This window comes from Leptopilina heterotoma, unplaced genomic scaffold (assembly GCF_015476425.1).
Source record: "Leptopilina heterotoma isolate Lh14 unplaced genomic scaffold, ASM1547642v1 Lhet_14, whole genome shotgun sequence".
Classification (NCBI taxonomy): Eukaryota; Metazoa; Arthropoda; class Insecta; order Hymenoptera; family Figitidae; genus Leptopilina; species Leptopilina heterotoma.
In genome coordinates, this window is record NW_025110859.1 from 1800913 (window position 1) to 1817232 (window position 16320).

The window sequence follows — 16320 nt, forward strand, 5'->3', positions numbered from 1 at the left end:
GGAAATTCTTAGACAATTGAAACGAATATTTATTTTATTTATTTACTTTGCATTTCTTTCACTTATTTTTCTTTTGAACAAATATTTCTATTGAATCAAGTAATTATTTATTTACAAGCCAAATTATTGCACTATTTATTGTAAACAATTTCAAGTCATTTTAATTTAAGTTATTTTTAAAGAAATACTTATTATGACACATAACTGAAAAACTAATTAGAATTAAATTTTCAAATTATATTACATTTTTAAACTTTAAGGAATATTAAAAAACTTTTAATACATTTTGCTACTAATTTCAAATTTGACATCGGATTTTCAAAATTGAAAATAATTAAACTTTCTTGTACGAGGAAAATTGAATTTCGCAAAAATTGTTATTTGATACCTAAATTAAAAATAATCTTCAATACAAAAATTTTAATTATTCTGAAGAATAGAGAAGGTGAAAAAATTAGTATACAATATTCAACTTTCTGAACAAAGAATATAAATAATATTTTTTTTAAAGAATTTCCACTACTTTTAATTCGCTAATTTTCAAAAAAATTTCGAAAAAATCAATTATTTAACAAAATTTTATGCAATTTATTTCTTACAATAATTCAATTACTTCCACTAATAATAAAATTTTACATGAAAATTCAATTTTTAGAAAAAAAAATTTATTATTTTCATAAATAATAAAACTCATCGAAGAATTTCAATTATTTTTATTACCATTTTAAATTAATAATCGGAAAATTGAGTTATTTTCACAAATAAAGTTTTACACAAGAATTAAATTATTTAAACTAATAAAATTTTCAATAATATTTTTTATTATTTCGAAAAAATTAATTATTTAAAACAATGTTCATAAAATTCTTATGAAGAATTCAATTACTTTCAAAAATAATAAAATTCTTCTCTGTAATTCCATTACTTTTGAGAATTATAGTAAAATTCCTAGCAAATATTCAATTATTTTCATAAATAATAAAATTCATAGCAGGATTTCAATTATTTTTAATACAATTTTACAGGAATTGCTCAAAAAATGTAATTATTTTTAAAAATTTCATTTCATTTCCTCGAAAAAATCAATTATTTAAAAAAATCTTTTTTTAAAATTATTTGGAAGAATTGAATAATTATTTTAAAAAATTCAATAAAATTGTTCGAAAGAAATTAATTGGTTTAAATACAATTTAAATTAAATTTTTTTTAAATAATACAATTTTTTTAAAAATTATTATAAAATTTATTCTAAGAATTAAATTATTTACACAAATAATTTTTTTAAAAAATTCAATTATTTTGAGGTATTTTAATAAAATTCTTTTCAAAATTCAATTATTTTCATAAATAACAATATTCATCACAATAATTCAATTATTTTTAAAAGTAATAAATTTCTTCTTGAAAATACCATTATTTTAAAAAATTCTAATAAATCATTGAAAAGAATTTAATTATTTTCGTAAATAATAAAATTATTTTTAGGAATTCAATTATTTTCAAAAAAATTTAATAAAATTTTCCAGACATTTAATTATTGTCAAAATTTATAGTAGAATTCTTTGTAAAATTTAATTATCTTTCAAAACTTTTCGCAATTTAATGATTTTCATCAATTCAATTATTTATATTACAATATGCATAAAATTATTCGAAAGAAATGAATTATTTAAAAAATTTTTATAAAATTCTTCGCAAGAATTAAATTATTTATTTATAAATATATTTTAAATTCTTTGATGAATAATAAAATTTGTTGCAGGAATTCAATTTATTAGCAGGATAAGAAAAAAGTAAATATTTTTGATGAAAATTAGGAAAAAGTCAAGGAAATAAAAAATATTGAATGGAATTTTTGTCAATTTTGTGAAATGAATAAAACGAGTTTCTTTGGTTTTTTTTACATTAAAAAAAATGTCAATAACCGACAAAAATTAATTAAAAAAAAAAACAAATGAATGCAGAAAATTTGCCAACGGAAAAAAACTTACGATTATTATAAAGTGTTATAAAGTATTCATTTACGTAATTTTTATTTTGTCAATTTTCAATATTAAAATAAAATTTCTCCATTGATTAAAATACAGCTTGTTTTTTTTCTGTTGAATGATAAATATAGGAGAAATAAAACTGGTTTATTTTAAGTTTGTTAAGTATTTTTGCCTCGACGTTTCTTTTCTTTTTTTTCTTACAAAGCCATCAATATGTGACGCCATAAAATTGTATCATCTTAATTTCTTGCGTATAAAGGAAAATTCAAAATAATGAAATTATCTTTAGCTTGCACAATGCGTTGTATTGCAATTAACCCCGATTAATTTTTGCAGTTGACTCCTGGACGCCTACTGGATCAAATAAAATAAAGGATGACGAACGAATCAATTGATTGCATTCCACATTGACCTCTTGAAAAAACGCATCATTCGAGAGAGAAAGAGGAGGCTTCTTCCATATCTCTTCACCACGTTGGAAAAGAATGCCGAGACAAAAATAGATTCTTCACGCCAATAATGTCGTAGAGTCAAGGTATTTTCACGATAATTTTTCAACATTTGATTCAGTAAAATTAAAAAATTTACACGAAAATTCATTAAATTAATTAATTAACATTAATGTTCCTAAAGTTGCGAACGTTCGAATGAAATACATTTTTTTACTTCTTTTAATTTGTATTTTTATTTACATAATATTTTGAAAATTATAAAAATTAATTTTTAAATAAATATTTAATTTTAATTATTTTTCTGTATGATAATTTAAAAAAGTATTTTTGAAAAATAGTTTAATTCTTGCAAAGAATTTGATTACAATTATTAAAAACAATTGAATTCTGGCAAAGAATTTATTATTATTTAAAAATATAATTGAATTCTGGCAAAGAATTTATTATTATTTAAAAATATAATTGAATTTTTTCAGAAAGTTTTATAAAAATTGTAAAAAATAATTGAATTACTGCGAAGAATTTTATTATTTTTGAAAATAATTGAATTCCTGTTTAGAATTTGTTTACAATTTTTAAAAATAATTGAATTCTGGCAAATAATTTTATTAACATTTATAAAAATAAGTGAATTTTTTTAAGGAGATTTACTAAAATTATAAAAAATAATTTAATTCCTGTGAAGAATTTTATTATTTATGAAAATAATTAAATTCCTTTAAAAAATTTATTTATTTATGAAAATAATTGAATTCTGGCAAAGAATTTTACTAATTTTAATTAAAATTTTTAAAAATTGTAATCAAATTCGAAACAGGAATTCAATTATTTTCGTAAATAATAAATTTCTTCGTAAGAATTCAATGAGTTTTAATAATTGTAATCAAATTTTTTGCAAGAATTAAATTATTTTAAAAATGAATTTTATTAATGTTTATAAAAATAATTGAATTCCTGTGAAGAATTTTATTATTTATGAAAATAATTGAATTCCTGCTTAAAATTTGATTACAACTTTTAAAAATAATTAAATTCCTACGAAGAATTTATTTATTTATGAAAATAATTGAATTCTTGCCTAGAATTTTATAATTTTTTAAAATAATTTAATTGTTTCGATGAAAATTAAAATTTTTTTAAAGAATATAATTCAAATTGTATTGAAAATAGTTGAATTCGAATAAAGAATTATATCAAAACTTTTGAAAATAATTCAATTTTTTCAACATATTCTATAACAATTTTTAAAAATAGTGGAATTTTTTCGAGAAATTTTATTAAAATTGTAAAAAATAATTGAATTTCTGTGAAGAATTTTATTATTTATGAAAATAATTTAATTCTTGCAAAGAATGTAATTATATTAATTTTTTGAAAAAATATTTAAATAGAAAAATAATTTTGTTCATTTGATCGTTCAAAACTTTTTGTGAAAATATTAGTTAATTTACAAAAATAAAATTATTCTTTTAATTTTTCTACTTTTTTTTAAATTATAGAAAAATCTTTATTAGCTATTTTTTTATTAGTTCAGCTAAAAGCTAACAATTTTTTCTTAGAGTTTAACTATTAATAATTGGTTGAAATACCAGATGATCTAAAAATCGAGAAAGATTGTTGAAAAATTCTAATGATCTAAAATTTGGTGGTGTGAGAAATTTGCACAAGAGCGTTATAAGAATTATAAATTACAGTGTGACAGTGGGAATTGGCACTTCTACTTATGAGATTTATTGACAAGAAAACAATGCATGTTTGGTCGCACTTTTGCGAGTCACTAGGACTAGTGGGTGAACCGGAAGTAGTCGCTCGTGAGAAAAAAGAGGGTCTCATGACTGATTCCACAAGGTCGACGACGTCGCGTGCGGCATTGGTATGTCGGGTACGCGTGTACCCGGCACAAAAATCGTCTTCTTCAGCAACGGAGAACGAGAGCAAAAAAAAAATTAGGCAAAACAAAATGGAACTCGTCATGGTTTCACGCCTCCTTATTTTCCCTTTTCTTTTCTTTCTTTTTTTTGTGAAGATGAGAATATTGCATTCGTACCGTGCGTGCTGCCCTTTCACTAAATATACACGTATAACAAACATAACAACAGAAAAATCCTTGGAAAAAAAGTGAATTATCTGCCCTCTGGTTGATTACATTTTTTTACGAGGATAAAGTGCCTTTTAAAGTATTCCAAATACATCGGGTATTATTATTTGAGAACAGATTTATTTTAAGGCATTTTTTATTTGCCGATTTTTTCACAAATGCAGGCTTCGTACTCATCTACTAAAACCTACTATTTACTACTTTTTTTACGTTATGGTTCTATTTGGGTACTTTTTTCAGATTTCATCCACTAAAAGCTATTATTTCTGTTTTTTTTTTAGAATTTCCACTACTTTAAATTCGCTAATACTAGAAATCAAAAAACTATTCTCAAAAGTTATAATCAAATTCTTTAAAATGATTCAATTATTTTTAAAAAATATTTGAAATTCAATTATTTTCAATATCTAGTATTTTCATAAAATTTCGAAAAACAATTTAATTATTTAAAAAAAAATTGATAAAACTCATCCAAAATTCATTTTTATTTTCATAAATAATAAACTTTCCACAAAAATTCAATTAATTTTAAATAGCATTTTCAAAACAATTTCGAAAAAATCAATTATTTGACAAAGTATTTATACAATTCTTCTAAATAATTCAATTACTTTTATTAATATTAACATTTTTTATGGAAATTCAATTTAAAAAAAAAAAATTTTGATAAAATTCTAAGCAAGAATTCAATTATTTTCATAAATAATAAAAATCATCGGAGAATTTCAATTATTTTTGATACTATTTTCAATTAATTTATCGAAAAATTTAATTATTTCCACAAATAAAGTTTTTAACAAAAATTCAATTAGGTATTTAAAATAAAATTTTCATAATTTTATTTATTATATTTCGAAAAAATTAATTATTTAAAATTATGTTTATAAAATTCTCATGAAGAATTTAATTATGTTCAAAAATAACAAAATTTAGTTTGAAAGCTACTTTTTGCTACTTTTTTAAAATTAATTATCGAGTGCGAAGTCTGCAAATGATATTTATTTGGAATTCGTTTGCCATTTCAATTTATCTGCAAATTTTTACTTTTATATTGAAATGAAATTTAAACCTAAATTAATTATGGAACTAAATTTAAGTCTAAATTAATTCTGGAATTAAATTAAAGTCCAAATTAATTCTGGAATTAAATTTAAGTCTATTTATTAATTCTGGAATTAATTCTAAGTCTAAATTAACTCTGTAATTAATTTTAAGCCTAAATTAATTCTCGAATTAATTTAACCAAAATTCTGAATATTCGCTTAATAAAGAAATTCTTTTGTGTATAAGAAATTCGCCAAGTATGTAAAAATTTTTCTGAATTTCTAATTTTGAAAAAAAGGGAAAATATTGGAGGCGAAATGTGAATAATATAGAAGCAAAAGAGAGGATTGAGGGTTAAAAAGGGAAATAAGGGGGCAAAAAAGAATTGTGATCCTTCGCATTCGTGCTCGTCTTCCGGGTCATAATGCCAAGAGACAACGTCACTGCATATACTTGTTTCCTGGCACTTAACCAGATGCCAGAATTTGAACAGGTTCATCCGCCTCGACCATTCCTTGCAGTAATTACATATCTTGTGATTTACATATGTGCATAATTAGGAGATGTGTTTAATGTTCCTTCAAAAAGTCATTAATTTAAATTACCAGTGGATCGAAAATTTCTAAGGTCACTTTATGAAAATTCATGGGAAAAACCAATTTTACTCCTACTAGATTTAGACTTATTTCTCCATCTTTTTAGAGTTATACGCATTTTTTTCACAAACAATTTTACTTATTTTGGTAATTTATTAATTTCTTTATTATTTATAAACGGGACGAGTTTAATTAAATATGAATCTATATTTCGAGCAAATTAATTAAAATTTTTTTGATATTAATCGAATTATTATTAATAATTTCATCTAAGTTTTTGAAAATAATTGAATTCTTTCGATGAATTTTATTGTTCATGAAAATAATTGAATTGTTTCGAAGAATTTTATTCAAATTTTTTATAATATTTTATTGCTTTCAAAGAGTTTCATTAAATTTTTTGAAAATAATTGGATTCCTGCGAAGAATTTTATTAGTTATGAAAAATAATTGAAATCCTGCAAAAAATTTAATTACAATTATTAAAAATATTTGAATTCCTTAAAAATACTTAAAAATACTTAAATTTTATTATTTATGAAAATAATTTAATTTCTGCAAAGAATTTTATTACAATTATTAAAAATAATTGAATTCCTGCGAAGAATTTTATTATTTTTTGAAAATAATTTAATTCCTGCAAAGAATTTTATTACAATTATTAAAAATAAATGAATTCCTACGAAGAATTTGATTATTTATGAAAATAATTTAATTTCTGCAAAGAATTTTATTAAAATTTTTAAAAATAATTGAATTATGATTTGAAGAATTTCACCAAATTTTTCGGAAGTAATTTTTCCTTTTGTGAAATTTTATTAAAATTGCTTTGAAAATAATTTAATTTCTGCGAAGAATTTTACTACATTTACAAAAATAATTGAATTCCTGCGATGAATTTTATTATTTATGAAAAAAATTAAATTAGTGCAAAGAATTTTATTAACATATTCGAAAATAATTGTATTTCTGCTTAGAATTTGATTACAATTTTTAAAAATAATTTAATTTTCCTATGAAGAATTTTATTAACATTTTTGAAAATATTTTGAAATATTATGGAATAAATGGAGACTGTTTTATTCCTAAATAATTTATTATTAAATTCGAATCAAACGAGTGGATTTTTGGCAATTGTTACAAAATCGTCTGAGATCAAAATACACAGCTGAATCGACCATTCAATTCCACTGAGAGACTAAATTGACTCTTTGTAATCAGCGTCTCTCCCTATTTTCTCTCTCTATCTCTCGTTTTTCTTCCCTTCTCAAAGGGAGACAATGGGAAAACAAAAAAAGAAAAAAAAAGAGAATTTGTCCCTGTCGACCATGGGGTTAAGTTCCTGCAATAAAAAAAAAAGAATGCGTTTAAAGTGCGTTTCCGGTTTAAGCGGGCCTCGATATGCCCTGGCCAGTTCCCCATGTAGAATTGTAAATGCAATTTGTCGCCTTGTTAGTCGAGAAAAATGGCCAAAATTCCTTTCATACTTCGAAACTATATATAAATTGAAAATATCGAGTGTTTTTTTTCTTTTTTTTTGACGAAAAGAACAAAATTGTGTCTTGAATATTTAAAAAGTGTCAATTTCTAAAAAAAATAAATTATTGAGAGTAAAAATTAAAGACAAAATCGTCTCTTGAATAATTGGAAAAAATTCAATTTCGCAAAATAAATTATTGAAAGTAGAAATTAAGAACAAAATCGTCTCTGGAGTAATTCGAAAAGATTCAGTTTTGAAAAATAAATTATTAAGACTATAAATTATTTTAGTATTTATTTAGTAATTTTTCTTTTTAAATATTTTCAATTTTATAATTAATGTCATGAAAATCATTGAATTCTGGCGAAGAATTTTATCATAATTTTTGAAAATAATTAAATACTTTGAAAGAATTTTATTAAAAAATTTGATTAAAATTCGATTCAATCGAATACTTTTATTAAAATGTTTAAAATAATTAATTTTAATAATAATAATAATAATAATAATAATAATAATAATAATAATAATAATAATAATAATAATAATATAATAATAATAATTAATTTTTTTGTTTATTTATTCATTTAAGGGCATTGAGTTGAACTGTTGAAAATAATTGAATTTTATTTAATATTTTTAAAAATAATTGTATTCTTTGGAGAAATTTTATTAAAATTGTATTAAAAATAATTGAATTCCTTTGAAGAATTTTATTATTTATAAGAATAATTGAATTTTTTCTAAGAATTTTATTAGAATTTTTGAAAATAATTGAATTTAATTCATATTTTTTAAAATAATTGTATTCTTTCGAGAAATTTTACTACAATTAAATTAAAAATAATTGAATTCCTTTGAAGAATTTTATTATTAATGAAAATAAATGAATTCTTTTGAAGAATTTTATTATTAATGAAAATAAATGAATTCCTTTGAAGAATTTTATTATTAATGAAAATAATTGAATTCCTTTGAAGAATTTTATTATTTATGAAAATAATTGAATCCTTGCGAAGAATTTTTAAAAGATTTTGCAAAATCCTAATAAAAATTTTTTGAAGAATTTCATTATTTTATAATTTTTATAGAATATAATTTAATATTTTACAAGAAATTTCTTAAAAAGAAGAAGAATGTTATTATTTAAGAAAATAATTGAATTCTTTCAAAGAATTATATTTAAATTTTTGAAAATATAAACAATAATAATTCATTATGTACTTAATAAGTGAATTTTTTTAATTTTGATTATGAAATTATTCAAAAATTTAAATTTGAAAATAAAAAATTTTGCAATTTGCATAATAATAAGAAATTGGACATCGCGTTCAGAATTTTTGTCTATTTTTCGAAAAAGATTTGAAAAAGTGGGTTAAATATTAAAAATTAAAATTAATTTAAAAATCTCTTTAATATTAAATGAAAATATTTCAAATTTGACTAATTTATAATACGAATTATTAAGTTTCAGAAAATAGTCAACCCTGTCATTAGTAAATAAATTCATCTCACATTTGAATGAATATAAGTCAAAGAGCTATCAATTTGTTAGAAAAGGAAAATTAATTTAAAAAACATTACGGTTCAGATTTTGTTTTTAAATACCAAGATACATATTTTCTTTTTGTCCTAGGTTTTATTTGTGTCGGTGTGTACAACATTGCATTGTCAAAGTGGTGAACAGTATATATCTGAGATTATATCTGACGGATGAGGTCTATTGACTCGATCGACTGGTGCAAGACACATTTCAGCCGGATGGGATCCGCTATACGTAGAAATTATGCTCAATCGTAACCATATTATCAAGCATGACAGACTATTCGTAATCAGTCCATTGACTCATAAATCAACCTCCGTTTGTGTACATCGTGTTCTGTCTCTGCACTTTACAAACAAAAAAAGGACTTCAATGAATCGAACTCGAAAAAAACACAAAACTAACGTTATTTCGCGTAATATTTGTTCAAGTCACTAATATACTTATATTTAAATCTTCCTTTCTTTTCGGGGAAAAAATCTTTTCTTTTTCTCCCTTTTCAAAGTTTAATTCTCCTTTGAAATTGTTTGAAATTGTTGCAAACTTCGCGGCTTCTATAAACGCAACCTTCAATTTATTATCTTCAAGATGTTGAACAATGCTCCAATATCTTTTTTTTTTTAAGAAAAAAAGTGAGCGGAGAAAAAATCCATAGACCTTGATTTATAAATGTGTTACTTTCTCGTTACTTTATCTTGAATGTGGGAGTGAATAAAAATCGAATGAGGGTAAAAATGCACAATCTTAGCGGAAGAGATGAGAAATTTTAAAGGTCGACGAGAAAAAAGTCTTTTTTTTATACAAAGGGTCGCCTTGTAAGGGGTAACTAATGGACACCAGTTACAACGTATACTTAAATTGTGTGACGAACCTTTCATTGTACAACTATAATAATAACAACAACAAACTTTAAGATCGCGACAGAACGATAAATCATGGTCGAAAAAAAATGTGGTGAAAAAAGAACGTTTTGTTGTGGTGTGTAACATTTATGTTTGGATCGAGGGAAAGGAAATGGCAGCAGGTGATTAGAGTCTCGAGTTGCTTGACTTTTGTTTTTTGATAAAGTTGATCCATTCCTTTTTTTCGCATCCGTTTGTAAATCGCGTATTTCGCAAGTTTTTACCGTTATTTCAGTTTCACACGTGAATTAAATTGTTATATAAAATTCTCACATGCTTTGTCGCAAAAAGTGTGTTCAATTTTTTATTATTATTATCATAAATTTAATACATTTTTAATTTTTCATTTTAAATAATTAATTATTATTCAATATAATATCAATTAAATTCCTTGAAAGAATAAAATTATTTTCAAAGATTTTAATGAAATTCTTTGAAATAATTCGATTATTCTTAAAAATTGTTAATAGAATTCTTCGGAGGAATTCAATTATTTTCACTACAATTTTAAAAAAAATTTATTGACAGAATTCAATTATTTTTAGTAATTTTAATAAAATTAATCGAAAGAATTCAATTACTTTCGTATATAATAAAATTCTTCGCAGAAATTGAATTATTTTTTTAAATTGTACTCAAATTCTTTACAGAAATTTAATTATTTTTATAAATAATGAAATTCTTCGCAACAATTCAATTATTTTAAATAATTGTAATCAAACTCTTTGCCAAAATTTAATTATTTTCATAAATAATAAAATGCTTCGCAGGAATTGAATTATTTTAAAAAAATTTAATAAAATTCTTTGCAGAAATTCAATTCATTTAAAAATATTAATAAAATAAATTACAGAAATTCAATTATTTTCACTACAATTTTAATAAAAATTTATTAATGGAATTCAATTATTTTTAGTAATTTAAATAAAATTCATCGAAAGAATTCAATTATTTTCCTAATGTAATAAAATTCTTCACAGAAATTGAATTATTTTTAAAAATTGTAATCAAATTCTTTGAAGAAATTTAATTATTTTTATAAATAATGAAATTCTTCGCAGGAATTCAATTATATTCATAAATAATACAATTTCTCTGAAATTCAATTCATTTAAAAATATTAATAAAATGCATTACAGAAATTCAAGTATTTTCATAAATAATAAAATTCTTCGCAAGAATTCAATTATTTTAAATAATATTGTAATCAAACTCTTTGCCAAAATTCAATTATTTTCATAAATAATAAAATTCATCGCAGGATTTGAATTATTTTTAAAAAATTTAATAAAATTCTTTGCAGAAATTCAATTATTTTCATAAATGATCAAATTCTTCGCAAAAATTGAATTATTTTCATAAATAATAAAATTCTTCGCAGAAATTCAATTGTTTTTAAAAATTGTAATCAAACTCTTTGCAGAAATTCAATTATTTTCATAAATGATCAAATTCTTCGCAAAAATTGAATTATTTTCATAAATAATAAAATTTTTCGCAGAAATTTTTTTTTTAAATTCTTTGGAAGAATTCAATTTTTTACAAAACTATTCGAATTTTTCGCAGGAATTCAATTATTTTCAAAAATGTTAATAAAATTCTTTACAGTAATTCAATTATTTTTAAAAATTAGATAATCAATTTTATTTTTATAAATAATAAAATACTTCGCAGGAATTCAATTACTTTCAAAAATTTTAATAAAGTTCTTCGGGAGAATTCAATTATTTTTGCAAATTTTGATTAAATTCTCTGAAGTAATTAAATTATTTTTATAAATAATAAAATTCTTTGCAGGAATTGAATTATTATTGAAAATTGTTATAAAATTTCTTGACAAAATTAAATTATTTTCATAAATAATAAAATTCTTCGCAGAAATTAATTCATTTTTATAAATAATACATTTTTTGACAAAAATTTTATTATTTTCAAAAATGTTAATAAAATTCTTTGTCGGATTTCAATTACTTTCATAAATAATAATATTCTTCACAGAAACTCAATTATTTTCTATAACATGTTAATAAATTTCTTCGAATGAATTCAGATTTCTGTAAATAATAAAATATTTTAATTCTTGGAGCTGTATGTACTTAAAAAAATTTTTGAAAATAATTGAAAAAATAAAATATTTTAATTCTTGGAGTTGTATGTGCTTAAAAAAATTTTGAAAATAATTGAAAAAAATTTAATTAATTAATTAATTAATTTCAAAATTTCAAAAATAATTGAATTGCTGAAGATTGCAAATTGAAATTTTAGAAAATCTTCATTCCTGTGGATAAATAATAACAATGATTAAAATATTTATTAAAAAATGTTATTTATATTGTGAATAATTTTACAATTGAAAATATTTATTTTAAAATGTATTAGAAACACTTTCTTCTGTATTTTTAATTATTAGTATCTTTAATTTTTAGATTAAAATATTTGAATATTTATCATATATTTTTTAGGGTCAGAGGAAGAAGTCATAGTTCTGTTTGAAAATCAGAGAAAAGTCAGGAAAAAACAAAGTCAAATTTTTGTGGCAACTCTGTATTGAAAATAGTGACAAAAAATCGAGAATTATGACATTTTTCTAAAAACTCGAATTGAAAAGACAATTTTCATTTGTCTAATAATTTTGAAAAAGTATAAAAACAAAATATCGAGAATTGTGCCATTTTTCTAAAAACTTGATAATAGAAAAGAGAATTTCCATTTTTCTATTTTTAGCGTATAATGAAATGCTTTTGTTTTCTTTTGAGTTGAACATGAATGTGAACAAGAGAGTGAGCGAGAGAGAAAGAGTGAGAAACGTGTTGGAAAACGGAAATAAGGTAAATTTAGTTTTCAATAAATACCCGCGTGGCTGTGCGGTGAAACTTTATCTATTTTCTAAGAAAATCGCAACTTCCAACTCGAAGAAACATTTCTCCATTCCACATGGATCTCTTATATAGCTCAGAAACTCTTTGATCGGCTTTCCGCGTTCTACTACTCGCTCTTATCTATATAAACGCCCGTGATGGCAAAACAAAATCCCTCCCGACGAGTGCATCCACATCGTAAGTGTATGCTGCGCTCTGCACACTGGAACACTCAAACTGGCCTAAATCAATCCAATCTTTATAAAATGTAATCAAGCCGTAACTCACAATCCTCATATATATAAACGCAACTATCATTAATACTTCAAAGTCGCGCTTGAAAAGAATTTATACCACTTCAAAACGTGGATTTATTTTCAAATTATGATAGATGCAATTTTTTTAGTTTTATTCCAGGCGTCTTCATTCATATCAAATAATCTCTCTTGGTTAACTATCAAATTTTTCTCAAAGTGCGTAGGAAAATGTATAAAGAGAATTTTTATTTTTATTGCTAATTAGTCGAAATGTAAATATTCGACTTTCTTCTTCTTCTTTTTCTTCTATATTAATAATCGTCGTATTCCGGTAATCCATTCGGAGTTTGAAGTTAGTTGTACTTATTTGCTTCCAATTTCCTATTATTTTCATAATTTGGTGTTAGGTGAATTTTTTTTAATTTCAAATTAAGACATTTTTGTTAAAAAAATGTATCCTACTCTTTTTTTTAACTTTTATGATCAAAGAATTTTATTAAAAACCTTTAAAAAAAATTAAATTCTTTCGAGGAATTTAATTAAAATTTTAAAGAAATTAATTGAATTCTTGAGAAGAATTTTAACAAAATTTTTAAAAATAATGGAATTTTTTCGAAGAATTTTAATAAAACTTTTGAAAATGATTCAATTTATTCGAGAAATTTAATTAACAATGTATTGAAAACATTGAGAACAATTAAATTCTAATAAACAAATTTTATCAAATTTTATAAGAATAATTGAATTCTTATAACCAATTTTTTCAAATCTCTGAAAATAATTGTACGATTAAACGAACTTACCTGAAGTGAAGTTCAATCGAAATTATGCGAGTAGATCTCGTCCGAATAGATCAAATGTAGTAACGCAAGTTGCTTGATCCATGCCACAGTTTTTTAAATATTCGCGCTAAAAGTTTCGCATTACCTTACTAGAGGGCATCCTTCCATTATATCGCCATTACGCTTTGATGTTTAATTTGATTCAAATCGATATGGGTTGATTAGGGTAGGGTGGGAGTGATCTATTCGGACGAGATCTACTCGCATAATTTCGATTGAACTTCACTTCAGGTAAGTTCGTTTAATCGTACAATTATGCTACGTGATCTCGTCCTCTAGATCAAATGTAGTTGTTTAAAGATAAGAATTTCGATTTGAATAACACCTTTTATTTTTCGCAGTTTAACTCTTTGCCGTACATAAGTTTTCCCCACCTCAGAAACAAGCAGTTTGACAGTTGAATCACGTGGACTATATCAGGGCCGGATGTTAGTTTGATTTTGAGGTTATGTTTACATAGGATATTTATGTTTGATAAAAGTCTTTAACAATCAAATTTACCATTTTTAAATTGTAATAAATTGCAAATATACATTTGCACTTTACACAAAAAATCGTATTTTTAGTGATCAATTAGTATAATTAAATATAATTTATTGTAAAATATTCGTTCCAATTTTAAGAAGGTACGATCCTGCAAGTTTAGACACTTACATACTCACACATAACTAACTTATCAACACAAGCATAAACGCCTCTTCTCATTGGCTGTTCCCCCAAAAAGGACTCTAGACGACATTTCGTAACATATCAACGGCAAAGGGTTAATACAGTACTTGCGAAATTACATGTCTCTCGAAGAGGACGATTGTAGAATTTACCGAACACATTTGATTTATGTGACCAACCTGCAGCCGCTCTTATGTTTTCAATACTTAAACCTTTTCGTTTTGCTGCAGACACAGCTGCATGTTTCGCGCTGTATCCCGCAAAGGTGCTGACGTCTATTCCGCTCATGCTCATGATTTCCTTGAGCCATCGACTCAAAGTTTGACTACTCGCAGGTTGATATGGTTTTTTATACGTTAGTAACAATGAATCCACGCCTTCTGGTCTGACAGAATTGGTTTTTTCCATATACGTTTGAATTAGTGTTGCCACGCAAAGATTTGGCTGCTCTGACATAAATGGAAAATATAACAATGGTTGATTTTTGCCTACTCTCGTAGTTTTTAGTCTATCGGGAATATAAATTTTTATAGCATCGTCGCATACTTTAATATTTTCTAAGTTAATTTTAGATAAAGTTTGGAGGCGCTGAGCAGTAGATAAAGCCATGAGAGTTACTAATTTTTTCGATAATTGTTCTAAACTCAATTCTGAGTTTGGACCAAGGTCTGAAAGATATCTTAAGACTACGTCTGGGTCCCAGATATCTTCGTATTTTGCACGCGAAGGTTTTTCCACCGAAAAACCTTTACAAAAGCGCTTAACGATTGGGTTATTTCCTAAATCATGATTCAATACTAGAGAGACGGCTGAGCGATACGTATTCAAAGTCCCATACGTTTTTATCGATTTCGACACAGACGTTAAAAAATCTATAGCTTCCGATACCGATGCTTTGAACATTGAAAGATTCCTTGTTTTGCAATAACTCCACCAGAGCCTCAAAGGCTTGTTGTATTGTTTAATGGTGCTGCTCGCTAAGGACTGGAGTGTCGTCGGAATTGATGCTTCTGGGACTCCCTGTGCGAGAAAAGCTTCCCTGATAATAGTCCTGCTGCCAGGGTAAGTTTCTTCGAGAGAGGATGGTTTTCCCTAAATGGACAGATAAGTAATTCAGAATCCGGTTCAAAATATATTGGTTTTTTCAGTAACAGAGAATTGAATAAGGGGAACCAAGACTGTGTCGGCCATAATGGAATTACTAGTACCCCTTCGGCTTTATCCGTAATTATTTTTTGCAGAGTTCTAAGGATGACGGAAAAAAGGTGGAAAAGCATAAAATTTAAACCCGTTCCAATTCACGGTGAACGCATCTATTGCGTAGGAGTTCGGATCTTGTTTCCACGATATAAATTTTTTGCATTTTTTATTCGCGGTGGATGCAAAAAGATCAATTTTGAATGGGCCAAAAGTATTTTCAATTTTATTAAATGCCCAGGGTGCTAGTTCCCACTCTGTTTCCTGTGGTAATGACCGTGATTCCCGATCTGCATCTACGTTTTCATGTGAGGCGATGTACGAAGCAAAAATCCAAAGGTTGCGTTTTTCGCACCACTGCCAAATATCTTTACATAAGCAAGTTAATTTT

At 24.0% G+C, this 16320-nt stretch overlaps 1 protein-coding gene across 3 annotated transcripts in view; it reads left to right on the top strand.

Moving 5' to 3' along the window:
- LOC122497950 overlaps positions 1–16320 on the top strand; it is a 150191-nt gene that overhangs the window by 32663 nt on the left and 101208 nt on the right. For all 3 annotated transcript variants that reach the window (XM_043605386.1, XM_043605385.1, XM_043605387.1), the window contains exon 2: positions 2328–2526. The gene's annotated coding sequence lies outside the window, so the exon portion shown is untranslated. The remainder of the gene's footprint in view (positions 1–2327; positions 2527–16320) is intronic.